We start from the raw sequence: 14,312 nt of genomic DNA, 5'->3' as shown, positions 1-14,312 counted from the left end.
TGCCCACGTATCCCCTCTTAAACGGGAATCAGGTCAGGCGTAGTTCAAATACATCATAAAAGGAATCGTAAGTGGTTACACATAGTATCGTTTCACTGCATCTGAATTGATCGGCTTTGGCCAAACTTCTCCGTCCATTTCTGCCAGAATAAGGGCTCCTCCAGTTAGAACCCGGTGAACCATGTACGGACCCTGCCAGTTAGGAGAGAATTTTCCCTTGGCTTCATCATGATGTGGGATTATTTTCTTCAACACCAGCTGCCCTGGTGTAAACTTCCTTTGCTTAACTCTTTTGTTGAAGGCTCTGGACATTCTGTTATGATACAACTGACCGTGGCAAACTGCATTCATCCTTTTCCCATCTATAAGGGCTAACTGCTCGTAGCGACCTTTTACCCATTCTGCGTCGTCCAACTCTGCTTCTTGTATGATCCTCAAGCAGGGAATTTCTACCTCGACGGGGATGACCGCCTCTGTACCATAAACCAGCATGTAAGGAGTTGCTCCGGTCGATGTGCGGACCGTGGTGCGGTATCCCAGTAAGGCAAATGATAACTTCTCATGCCATTGTTTGTGGCTTTCGACCATCTTTCTTAGTATCTTCTTGATATTCTTGTTGGCTGCTTCTACAGTTCCATTCATCTGAGGCCTGTAGATTGTAGAGTTCTTGTGTTTGATCTTGAATGCCTCACACATGGCTTTCATTAGGTCACTATTGAGATTGGAACCATTATCGGTGATGATTGATTCCGGAATTCCGAATCGGCAAACAATACGGTCACGGACGAAATCTGCCACAACTTTCTCAGTCACTGCCTTGTATGACGCTGCTTTAACCCATTTAGTGAAATAATCGATTGCCACCAGGATAAACCTGTGCCCATTTGATGCGGCAGGCTCGATAGGTCCAATGACGTCCATTCCCCAGGCGGCGAATGGCCGCGGTGAGCTTGTTGCAGTAAGCTCGTGTGGAGGCACCTTTATCATATCTGCATGTATCTGACAGCGATGGCACTTGCGAACATACTGGATACAGTCTGTTTCCATAGTCATCCAGAAATAGCTTGCTCGGAGTATCTTCTTTGCTAAGACAAAACCATTCATGTGCGGCCCGCAGGTCCCTGCGTGCACTTCGTCCAATAGTCTGGATGCTTCTTTTGCTTCGACACACCTTAGTAAACCCAAGTCGGGAGTCCTCCTGAACAGGATTCCCCCACTGTGAAAGAAGTTGTTGGATAATCTCCGAAGTGTGCGCTTCTGAGTAGCGTTGGCAAGTTCTAGATATTCTCCTTTTGTCAAGTACTTTTTTGATGTCGTGGAACCATGGTTTTCCGTCTGCTTCTTCCTCAACGTGAGCACAATAAGTTGGCTGATCATAAATATTTACTGGGATGGGATCGATGAAATTCGTGTCTGGATGTTGGATCATGGATGACAGAGTAGCCAATGCGTCAACGAACTCGTTCTGGACTCTGGGGACATGCTAAAATTCCGTCTTTGTGAATCTTTTCCTTAACTCTTGTTTGTGATGCAAGTAGGGGAGTATCTTAGAGTTCTTGGTTGCCCACTCTTCTCGAACTTGATGCACGAGCAAGTCTGAATCCCCGATCACTAGCAACTCCTGAATGTTCATGTCAATGGCCATCTTGAGCCCCAGGATGCAAGCTTCATATTCAGCCATATTATTTGTGCAAGGGAACCTGAGCTTGGCGGATACTGGGTAATGCTGGCCGTTTTCTGATACTAGGACTGCTCCTATGCCAACTCCTTTGAAATTTGCGGCTCCGTCGAAAAACAACCTCCAACCATCGTAGGATTCTGCAATATCTTCTCCTACAAAGGACACTTCTTCATCAGGAAAATACGTTTTCAGGGGTTCGTATTCTCCGCTAACGGGATTCTCGGCGGGGTGATCTGCTATGGCTTGCCCCTTGATTGCTTTCTGAGTCACGTAAACAATGTCGAATTCACTCAGCAAGATTTGCCACTTGGTGAGCTTGCCAGTGGGCATGGGCTTCTGAAAGATGTACTTCAGCGGGTCCATCCTGGATATGAGATAAGTAGTGTAGGCATAAAAATAATGCCTCAATTTCTGAGCTACCCAAGTCAGAGCACAACAGGTGCGCTCCAATAAAGAATATCGGGCCTCGTACGGGTTGAACTTCTTACTGAGATAGTAGATGGCTTGCTCCTTCCTCCCCGTTTCATCATGCTGTCCCAGAACACAACCGAATGCCCCATCCAAAACCGCGAGGTAAAGCAATAGAGGCCTTCCTGGCTCGGGCGGAACCAAGACTGGCGGTGTTGACAGGTATTCTTTGATTCTGTCGAAGGCTTTCTAATAATCGTCAGTCCATTTAGTAGCAGCGTCTCTCTTCAGCATTTTAAAGATGAGTTCACAAATGACCGTGGACTGAGCTATAAACCGGCTGATATAGTTGAGTCTTCCCAAGAAACTCATCACGTCCTTCTTGTTCTTTGGCGGTGGCAATTCTTGAATGGCTTTGACTTTTGATGGGTCCAATTCTATTCCCCGATGACTCACGATGAAACCAGTAATTTCCCAGCAGGAACCCCGAATTCACACTTGGCGGGATTCAATTTCAGATTGTACCTCCTTAATCTGTTGAAGAACTTTCTCAAGTCTTCCGTATGATCGGTGGCCTTCTTGGATTTGACGATGACGTCGTCCACATATACCTTAATCTCCTTGTGTATCATGTCGTGAAAAATAGTGGTCATGGCTCTCATATAGGTGGCACCAGCATTCTTTAACCCAAACGGCATCATTTTGTAACAATACATCCCCCACGGCGTGATGAAAGCCATTTTCTCTGCATCTTCCTCATCCATCCATATCTGATGATATCCGGCGAAACAATCAACAAAGGACTGCAACTCATGCTTGGCGCAGTTGTCAATAAGAATGTGTATGTTCGGCAAGGGGAAGTCATCTTTGGGACTGGCCCGGTTAAGATCCCGGTAGTCGACACAAACTCTAACCTTCCCATCCTTCTTTGGTACCGGCACGATATTGGCTAACCATGTCGGATACTCCACCACCCTGAGAACCTTAGCTTTTACTTGCTTAGTAACCTGATCTTTGATTTTCAAACTCATGTCGGGTTTGAATTTCCTGAGCTTCTGTTTTACCGGCGGACAGGCTGGATCTGTTGGCAGTTTGTGAGCTACAATGGACGTGCTAAGACCAGTCATATCATCATACGACCAGGCGAATATGTCCTCATATTCCCTTAAAAATTTTGTGTATTCTTCCTTTTCTGATGGTGACAGGTGAACACTGATGCGAGTTTCTTTGACATTTTCTGTATCTCCCAAATTAACGACCTCAGTTTCTTCCAGGTTAGACTTAGGTCTATTCTCAAAATTCTCAACCTCTCTGACGACCTCTTCTGGTATATCATCCTCTTCTGAATCTATATCCTTTTGCTGCGTTGTTTCGTTGCAAGTCACAATCGTTGGTTCATCATCAAAGTAAGTAATAGTAATGCAGTGTGAAAATAGAGTAAATGATAGAGAAAATAATAAGAGCGAGATATATGATAAACTGAAATGCTTTGACTAAGTTCATGATTGTTTGGAACATCGGAGCTCTTTTCAAAATAAAAGACAATGCGGAAAAAAAATCAGCTAGTAAAAATCAAAATGAGATGCATNCAACGACCGAGTACTCCTTAGCTAGTATTTTCCTCCAAATATTGTCGAGCCCAGTTTCAATAGGCCATCCCGAGGCTTGCTTACTGGACTCAGCTAAGTATTCTGGGGTATAAATCCTCACTGTTCTGGTCATTCCTTGTGCAGCAATTGTTTCTCCTGTCTTGGTCTTTCCTTTCCTCCTAGCTACGGCAGTGTAATCCCATGGTATGGCATTTGAGTGGAATGGTGTTATGTCTGACATTGCCACAGGAATAGGCACCCTTGGTGGTAACACAGCAACTTCAAAGGGTGCAGGTGCTTTTGAAACGCCAAATTCAACCTCAATTGGCCCGAGCGCCTTTGCAGAAGGAGGCGCTTCAAATTCGAGAGGTATAGACATGTTTACTTCATTGTCCCTGGAGGGCTGATTCTACACAACAATTGGGTTAAGTGTAACTGCCGGTTTTTTGGTTCATCCTCCTCAGCAATCAAACCTATCGACCCTTTGGGGTCCCAATCATCTTCGATCTCGATCATGTGAATGTCTCCACCTTTGTGGTCAGGCAGAGGGTTGTTACGAACATTAGAAGAAGGCTCCTTTGCTACTATGACCTTATTGTCCTTCAATGAGCGGCACTCGTCAAGGGTGTGCCCCTTCATGCCGGAATGATACGCACAGGTCTTATTGGGATTGACCCACTGGGAGGGATTTTCTGGAGTTTTGGCTGGGATAGGAGTGACGTAACCAGCAGCTTTAAGTCTCTCGTATAGCTGGTGAATTGGTTCAGCGATGGCTGCGTATTGTCTGGGAGGTTTGCGGTCAAAATTTGGCCTGGGTCTGGGGAAATTTTGGCGGGTGGGAGGTGATTGGTAATGAGAGGGTTGAGCGTCATAAGCTTGATAAACAGGTGCTGGTTGAGAGTATCTAGGTGAAGTGGGTTGGTATGTGACAGGTGGAGAGGATTGGTAAACGGGAGGTGGATTTGGATAGGAGGGTGCGGGTGCTTGGTAATTCGGGACAGGCTGATATGTAAGTGGAGGTGATGGGTAGGTGTGGTATTTTAGTGGTGATTTGGCTCCCTATGCGACTATTACGGCACTCACATCTTTCTTCTTGGACGTGCCACCGGACTGTAAAGCCTTATTGGTGGCCTGTAATGCTTCAAGATTAGTAACCATACCATTCTTAATGCCTTCTTCGATTCTTTCTCCCAGTTTGATGATATCGGAGAACTTCTGACCCTCGATTAGCATCAACCTCTCGTAATATTGGGGATCTTGAGCCCGGACGAAGAACCTGTTCATCTGTTCTTCTTCTAGGGCCGGCCTGACCTTTGCAGCTTCTGACCTCCAACGAGTAGCATACTCGCGGAATGTTTCGGTAGATTTCTTCTTCAAATTCTGGATGTAGAATACATCCGGTGCATTCTCTGTGTTGAATCGGAATCTATCCATGAAATCCGAGGCCATGCCTACCCAGCTTGTCCATTTCTTAGGGTCCTGGCTGATGTACCAAGATAAAGCATCCCCCTTCAGACTTCTCATGAAGAGCTTCATACGGATCTTCTCATCCTTTCCGACTCCGACCAGCTTATCGCAATATGTCCTCAGGTGGACCCTGGGCTCTCTTGTTCCATCGAACATTTCAAACTTGGGGGGTTTGTACCCCTCCGGAAGTTCAACATCTGGCTGAATGCAGAGGTCTTTATAATTTAACCCCTCGATACCTTTGTTACCTTCCACGCCCTGAACTCGGCTGGTCAATTTCTTGAGTTCTGCTGCTAAGTTCCTGATAAGGGAGTCGTTGTCATCAGACTCAGGTGCACTTGAGATTGGTTGAGTATAATGGGGTACTGTATCCACGTAAATAGGAGTGTTGTGGACATGGTCATTTGTGGTGTTCAGTGGCTCGGGAATGAGTAGTGGAGTGTTGTTCGGAGTGTGGCATGCGTTGTAGTGTTAGGTATGAGTGGGTTGTATCTATGGTTGTGGGGTGTTTTATGGAGGTGCGGGATTCTGGATGTTGACATCAGGAGCGGTGAGAGAAAATAACAGGTTTGCCAAGTTCCAAACCTGCTCCAGTTCTTCTTGGAACTTTAATAATTTTTGCTCAAGTTGGATAGCAGTTTCCTTAGCAACCGGGGTACCCTGAGGAACCTCAATTTCCTTTCTGGCGCTCGGATCTCCCATTCTGCCTTTGTTCTTGTTCCGGATAGGACTCGGAGGAGGAGGAGGTGGAGGGCCCTTGGATCTTGTGGAGTATGATGATGATGCCAGAATGCACGAACTAACCTTTTAGGGAGGGGAATAAAACAAAAGTAAAAACAAAAGGTAACAAGTCAGTAAGGATTATGAGAAGAAAACGTTGCAATATTTAAACACATAGTGCAAGAATATAAATCGTCCTAATTTGGGTGCCTCGTTGCCCGAGGTAGGCCTAGCGACAAGTTAATTTGGAGAACCTATAATGCTAAATGCCTCATTTTATTTATAAAAAATAAGACGAATCCAAAACGGCTCTAAATAATAGAAAGCAAAATGTCACTATTGCCATTGGCCCTATTACAATAAAAGGACTCCTAACTACTTGTTCCCAGAAGGACCTTCCCCGGGTTGAATGCTCTCGTTGATCAAATTCTCCAGCTCGCGTAGGTTCACCAGTAAAAATGCCTTTGCCGGGCGTTCTCCTTCGTTTCCCTCAGCGTTCTGGCAGTCGGTGACTTTTTTTCTTACTTTTCCTTCCAATTCCAGCAGATTGTATTCCAGATATTCCAGCTTTTCACTAGCCTTGGTGACCCACTCTTTCTATTCATTGATTTGGTCACTTGATGGGAGATTCCTCCACCAGGTCAGCAAGAGTGAGGGTATACTGACCATACCGAAGTCGGGGACCTTGTTCTCCATTTTCTGCAAAACAAAAGGGTTAAGACCATACCCCCCACCGGACTCGACTATTTAGACCAATAATTAGCATAGCAAGCATTTAGTTCTCCAAATAAATGCACAAAACATGGAGGTGTCCATTTGGGTTCCAAGGAAACCCGGTGGACTTTGGACAAGGCTATCCTAATGAGTCATTATGTGGACAACATAACTGACTCGGCTAGGTTTGACCATGATGCATGTACAGTTTGAACGGAGTAAGATTTCTATTGGGGTATTAGACAGGTACCCTTGAGCGGACAACTCAAGAGGGAAAGGCACGGAACCGTCGACTGCACCGCTGATCGACTGGTTTTACCGCAAATATGCCTTTGCCAAAGTTAGGGGGTGATAATATCGGAAGGGCGCAACCACCCATTATAAGTGTTGCTATGGCATTTGTTTGGCACGAGAGGAATATGATGTTGAAGATGCAGTTTACAAGAATGAAACAATTTACATGTATTTTCACGTTCATACAATAAATGTTTACAATAATTGCTTAAAAATTACAACGGCATTGATGGAAAGCGGTAAATGAAAGTAACTAAAGAAAAAGAAACAAAAGAAACAAGTCTGTTTCAAATAAAGGCATTAAACAAAAGCAATAAAAGAAGGCAATAAAAGTCACATATAGCATGCAATGGTAAAAGCCTAAAGAATCCCCAGCAGAGTCGCCATGCTGTCGATGCCCCTTTTTTCCTCGCGAAATCGGGTTTACGACATTCAGGAAAGACAACTCTATTCCCATTTGGGAATTGGGTTTTGGATTTGGAGAATCGCCAGCTAATGATTATAGTGCATTAGGACACTTTAAGAAAAGAATTTGAGATAAAAACCAGAGTTTGGGTAAGGGCTAGAAATTATCTTGAGGGGAAGGTATTAGGCACCCCCCAAGATCCACTAGTGTGGTTTCCGGCCATGCTACAATTGTGACATTAAATGCAAACAACAAGTAGACAAGCAAGCATTGCAAATACGATGAAACCAATCACATAACAATTGCAAATAAAAAGCACGAAAGGATTTAAAAGTGCTGAAATCTGGAAGGAAGTAGTTTTATAATCACAGAAAGGTGTGAGAGAAAAGAAGGGGTCAAATAATTGAACAAGCAACATAAAAGAAGTAAAAGAAGCGGAAGTTGAAAATTGGACAGCTTTTAAAATTCTGAAAATAACAAACTAATAAAGAGGGAGGGGGTCCTATGTTTATATATCACATGGATCATTTACACAACACCGGTATCCAATTGTACGTGTAGTGTTATCGTGTGATCATCATCTCCATGTCTACCCTTCCCACCCCGTTAAGGTATTAAAGCGCGGAATGGTATCGTTACTTATTGCATGTTATTACCTGCCCCAATCCTATCAGTCCCGGAGGCAAATGGACTACTAATCCTAAAGGGAAAGGGGTTTGGGGCTTTTAGAAATTTTCAAAGGACAAAATGCTAAGGCGTCAACCAAAACACATAAGTGCAAATAGAGGGAATCAGGCAAGCAAACAGGGCTCAAATATGCCTCCATAAACCAGCAAAAAGTCATAGAGTTTAGCATGTCCTACACGTACTGTTTTTGGTCTTAATTAAATAAAGCGACGAGCTGACTGGTTCAACACATATTTTTAGGCTAAAAAGTCTACATTAGGCTTACTCGAATGTAGTTGACTAAAACCGATCTGATTGTTAATCCTCTAAGTGTTGGTTAGAATTAGGCGTGATGTATACTGATTTTAGAAAAAGATACATACTGAAAAGGGGTTACCAATTTTAACAGGACATTACGAGTTCAGCAGTTAATATTACCTCTATTCAGATTCGAGATTTCCTACAGGCATGCTTTCTATATGTATGCTGATTTGGACACCTTTTGGACATTAACAAAGGTCCTAGGAACATGGTATCTATATGCAGCTCTTATTATTAAACCTACTGTTTGCCTAGTGATGTTTATAAATGCAGAATGCTGTAGTCTATAGACCGTATTTTATAGAACAATTGGAAGTCAATCCTGTAGGCAGGATATCTATGCGTGGAGACGCAGAAATTATGAGTGAATCCTATAGGCATGATTTCTAGGTATGAGTTTGCAGAAGTTAAAAGTTAACCTATAGGCATGATATCTAGGCGTATTTGCAGAAATTAAAAGTTAACCCTATAGGCATGATATTTAGGTGTGAAATTGCAGAAATTAAGAGTTACCCTATAGGCATGATTTCTAGGCGTGTGTGCAGAAATTAAAAGTTAACCCTATAGGCATGATATCTAGGTGTGAAATTGCAGAAATCATAACAAACTCCTATAGGCATGATCTCTACCCTTGATACATAAAAATAAATCCCAAACCCCCTTTTTACAAAAGTTCCCCGAGCTTGTACAAGTTATTACAACCCAAAAGAAATGAACTGGAATTAAAAAAATACATCAGAAATCCTCAGCTACATACAAGCAGCCCTATCCAGACTTGAGGCCTAATAATATGAGATTGAGCCACTTCCGAGATTCAGATTTCCAAGCCTTCTCTCATCTAGGGTGTTTCAGAGATCCAAGGGATTTCAGGAACCCCAGGCAGTGCATACAGCCAAGATGTTAATCAGAAATTGAGTTGTGCAGTGTGGAAGGGCCAACCCTTATGTGTCCAAGTTCAGAGGGAGCTCAAGGGTCCCAAGGCAAGGCTCACACAAGAGGGGCAGAACTTAAGTTCTAAGAATGAGTGTAAGTGCAATAGAAAGGGTAGGGGGCTACCCAGGCAGGCTGGTGGTCATGCCCAGCCACAAAATAGACTGGCACACCCCTGACCAAACCTGTTGATCAAGCATTTAGATAGTAAAGACCTACTGGAGGTCAAGCCATGGCCTGAACAATAATTAGAAATACTGGCAGGCCAAGGCTGTTACTCAGCACACACAATAAGGGAGTGGGGATGGGAAATTGAAAAAGCTTAGGGCCCAAAGGGGTCCAGTTCATATCCATGGATAATGATTTCAGATATTGCCATGTTTCTGGACCATAACTTAAAGCATATAAAGGGGTATGGGGGTTTGGGATTCATAAGGTAGCAAATAAACAACACACGACTGATAGAATGCACACATAGATAAACTTTAAATTGCAAGGGAAAGGGAACATATTACAGCATGCTAATAACACATCTTGATTGCAGAAAACATGAGTAGAAGTGGACAGGAATGAAAAAACATGTTGTTGTTGAAGCTTGTAAATTAACTAGGACATACCAGTAGAGAAGCAAAGTGCAGAAAAATAGAGCAAACAAGAATCCACAGTCTAGCCTTGGCTTCCAGCCGGCTAGACAAAGCAACAACACAAGTAGCAGAAAGAGAGAGAGAGAGAGTTTTTAAGTGTAAGAGTGATTTTTGAACTCAGATTGTTCGTCTGTGTTCGTGTGTTTGAAAGAGAAGAGTGTAGGTATTTATAGCTTTGAAAACGTGTAGAGAAATAAGGTAATAAGTAAAATTAAAACACAAACATGGAAACAATCACCATTCAGAATCAATTAACCCAAATGATTCTCCTTTAATTAGGGAAATACTGCTTAACGGGTCAGCAGGCCTAATTAAGGAAAGAAAATCAGTTTGGGGAGCAGATTGATTATTGCCATGAAAAGGGATAGTATAAGCATGAAGTAAATAATCCAGTCTAAGTCCAAAATAGGCTTATTTTGGGAAATGATTCAGCAAGGTAAAACATCACAATAAAGGAAGTGAATCGATTAATTTTGAACAGATGAGTAAAAATTAGGGCTCGTAAGAAAAAAAAATCTTTTTTGCAGTCAGTCACAAGATCAAAGGAATCAAGATCAAACAAGAAAGGAACATGATTCTGCACTTCACTATATAAATAGCATGGAATGAACAAGCATGCAGTGTTAGACATGTTGATGAAAAGAAGCAGCACAAACATATAGTAGCATTAAGGTAAGCTAGGGTTCAGTAGTAAGAAAATATTTGAAGCACAGTAGTCAAGCAGGTCAAATAATCACATAGAAACAACAGTGAAGAAGACATAGAAGCAAGTAAAGGGTCTCAGAGTAGGAACAAGTGAGAAAACTTCTAAAGAAAATTAGGGCTTTAACTATAACCAGGTTTTGCAAGATGGTAAGAACATAAAAATAAACAAATTAAACGAGGAAGAAAGAATCAGCAACAAAGAACAAATGCACATTTAAACAAGCAGCTTTCAGAACTCGGATAACACATAAACACGTTAAAAGATCAGAGATCTTTTGAAAAACTTCAAAGGAAAAACCCTAATGAAAGGTCGTTTTTGCAAGAAAAGTTGAAGAACTTTCGCGAAAGCACTTAAACATTCATGGCAAGTATAGATCTAAAGCAGATCTGAAAGAAAAATCAAAAAAAAAAAAATCCCAAAGATTAGGGTTTCGAAGAACCCAGAAAGGTGAGAAAGGCCTTGGAAATGAACGATCTAACCAGGAGCGCCAAGGATCTGACTAGAACGGCCATGCCTGGGCGGAGAAAAGTCAGGGACGACCGGAGAAAGGTCATGAATGGAAGTCAGGCAACGACTGGACCAGCTTCCTTCGAGATTTTGGCTGTGAAACCACAGAAGTGAACACCCAGGAGCCATGGGAGGCCATTACACATCTCCGATGGCCATGGGAGGCCATGGATTAGGGTGGGATTGAGAGGCGGCGGCTAGGGTTTGCAGAGAGATTAGAGAGCGTTTCAGAGACGAGGGGTTTCAAGGGCGGCGTTTGGTAAGAAATGATTAAGGTTGGGTGTGGTTGGTAAAATTAAAAAGGAAAGAATGAAGGGTGGCCGTTGATCATTTAGATCAACGGCCTAGATTGATGGTAGCTGGGCGGATCGGATAAATGGGTCAGGGGTCAGGTTAATTTGAAATTGGGCTGGGTAATTTTGAACTTTGAAATTTGGTTAATTGGGGTTGCCAAATTGGCTATAATTGAAATGCAATTGAGGCCAAATCGTAAATAGTCAATTTTCCCTTTAAATTTTTTTATGAAATAGTAATACAGATTTTAAGAGCAAATTAAAAGTACTGGGTAAATGAATATTATATAAATATAATTTAATAATACTGGGATTAATTTTATAAACATAAAACGCTATAAATTACAAGATAGGCTATCATTGCAATTATATGCAATTTAGCTTTTAAAATGCCAAACAAATTTGTAAAAATATGCAAAAATTACCTTAATTATATTTTTGTGCAAATGTGAGAATAAAATGAATTATTCGCCAAAAAGTTATAATTTTGGGAATAATTATTGGATTTTGTTGTACTAAAATTGGCAACAAATTGGTTTTAAAAATCATTAAAATTCCAAAATTCTTAGGTGTGCTTATATATGCACCAATATGCTATTTTGGAAATATTTGGGTATAAAAATACTTAGGGAAAAATTGGGTATCAACAACATGGACAACACAACAACAATTGAGATAGAGGTCAAGTACGGGACAATAACAATTTATCACTCAGAATGTATAATTGCGACAACAACAGCTCAAGGTAAGGGCGGAAATGTATACACGGAAAAACAGATGTCACATTATAATGCATGTCCTTTCATCCTCACCTGCACGGAAACACCCTTCGTGCCATGACCTCACAATATTAAAAGCATAACAATGTAAATGAAATGGCACGGCATCACCCTTTGTGTTTTTACTCTCAAATGATATGGCACGACATCACCCTTCATGCTTTTACTCTCAATAATATGGCGCCGCGTCACCCTTCGTGCTTTTACTCTCAATAACATGGCACGGTATCACCCTTCGTGCTTTTACTCTCAATAACGTGGCACGGCATCACCCTTCGTGCTTTTAATCTCAATAACATGGCACGACATCACCCTTCGTGCTTTACACTCTTCCTCACATAATAATGAATATAAAATAGCACTGCATCACCCTTCGTGCTGTACACTCTTCCTTAACCATCATATGAATATCAATAAAATGGCAAGGCAAGAAGTATAAATAACATCGAGGAGAGTGTTCAACGAATATTCCAAACAAATTCTCAATCACTGCTTTACAAGTCAACAATGATTCAATGAACCCTCAAGGTCCATATAATTCAAGTACTTCCACAAATCACACCATTTGTCCACATCACAAGTACGGAATCTAGCATCTCAAACTATCGGCCGTATCAATGTAGAAATGATTTTGCATAGGGATGACCGGACTAGACACATCCATGTATTCTCAGAATTCTATCAAATTTGATCAAGTTATATTAGGCTAAGTCTTGATTACTAACATATTATACTACATTCTTAATATCGGTAAATCTAGTGAGGCATGAAGCAAGGAAGTTATGTAATTCTACAAGACACAATTATAGCACAACCTACCCCCGAGCATAATTAACCTCGGCACATACATATACACTCGTCACCTCATATATGTATCATCCCCGAATGTAGCAAACAATGACAAATAGGAGGAAAAATTCCCTCAACAAAGTTAGGCAAAACACTTACCTCGATTCGGCTAACTCAACACTCAGCCTTTTTCTCTCCAAATTCGCCTCTGCTTGACTCAATCTAGCCAATGACGACTTGGATACCTCACACAATGCAAGAGAAAACAACTTCAATTAATAAAGCTGTGACTTTTATTCAATTTCTAAAAAGTCAACAAAAGTCAAACCTCAGGCCTGCCCGGTCAAAACCCGAGTCCAAGGGTAGGTATTGACTACCCATAGCCTCACGCGTCCAAATATGTGTTTTGTTTTCAAATCCGAGTCCTATTCGACTCTCAAATCCTAAATTTTCATTTTTTAAAACTTCGACAAAATCCCCAAATTTTTTCATAGATTTCTCATGAATTTGATGTTAAATATTGTATAAAATCATGAAATATAGTTGGAAATCGATTAAAGATACTTACCCATTGTTTTGGTATGAAATTCCCCTCCCAAAATTGGCTCACTTCGAAGCTAGGGTTCAATAATATGAAAAATGAAGCAAAAACTCGGAATTCTTAGCACTTAACAGGCTGCAGATATCGCATTTGCGAGAGGGAGTTCGCAAATGCGATACCGCAAATGCAAACAAATTATCGCGAAAGCGAAGATTGGACTTCCCTGCTGCCTTCGCAAATGCAACAAGAGTGTCGCAAATGCGAACACTCGACCTTCGCAAAAGCGGCCACTAGATCGCAATTGCCAACAGACTCATCTCAGGCCTTTATCGCAAATGCGATGCTGAGTTTGCAAATACGAACTCAACAGGCCTCGCAAAAACGACAAATTTCTCGCAAATGCGAGTCTTTTCTTCAGCAGCCCAGCTTCGCAAATGCGAGGCTCCTTCGCAATTACGATAGTCGCATTTGCGACATAACCATCGCAAATGTGATTGCACCAGTACTAGAAATCAATGATCATGAAAAATCATTTCGAAACCAATCTGAATCTCACCCGAGCCCTCAGGGCTCTAAACCAAATATGCACACAAGTCTAAAAATACAACAAGAACTCGCTCGCGCGCTCAAATCATCAAAATAACCTCTAAAACCACGAATCGGACGCCAAAACGCATGAAGATCAAACTTAAACTTCAAGAACTTCTAAAATTGCAACCGAGCGTCCGAACCATATCAAATCACCTCCGATTGACCTCAAATTTTGCACACAAGTCACATTTGCCATCATGAACCTATTCCAACTTCCGGAATCGGAATCCGACCCCGATATCAAAAGGTCTACTCCCGGTCAAACT

Source organism: Nicotiana attenuata, chromosome 10 (genome assembly GCF_001879085.1).
Source record: "Nicotiana attenuata strain UT chromosome 10, NIATTr2, whole genome shotgun sequence".
Lineage (NCBI taxonomy): Eukaryota > Viridiplantae > Streptophyta > Magnoliopsida > Solanales > Solanaceae > Nicotiana > Nicotiana attenuata.
The sequence above is the reverse complement of the archived record's forward strand: the minus strand, read 5'-3'. Positions refer to the sequence as shown.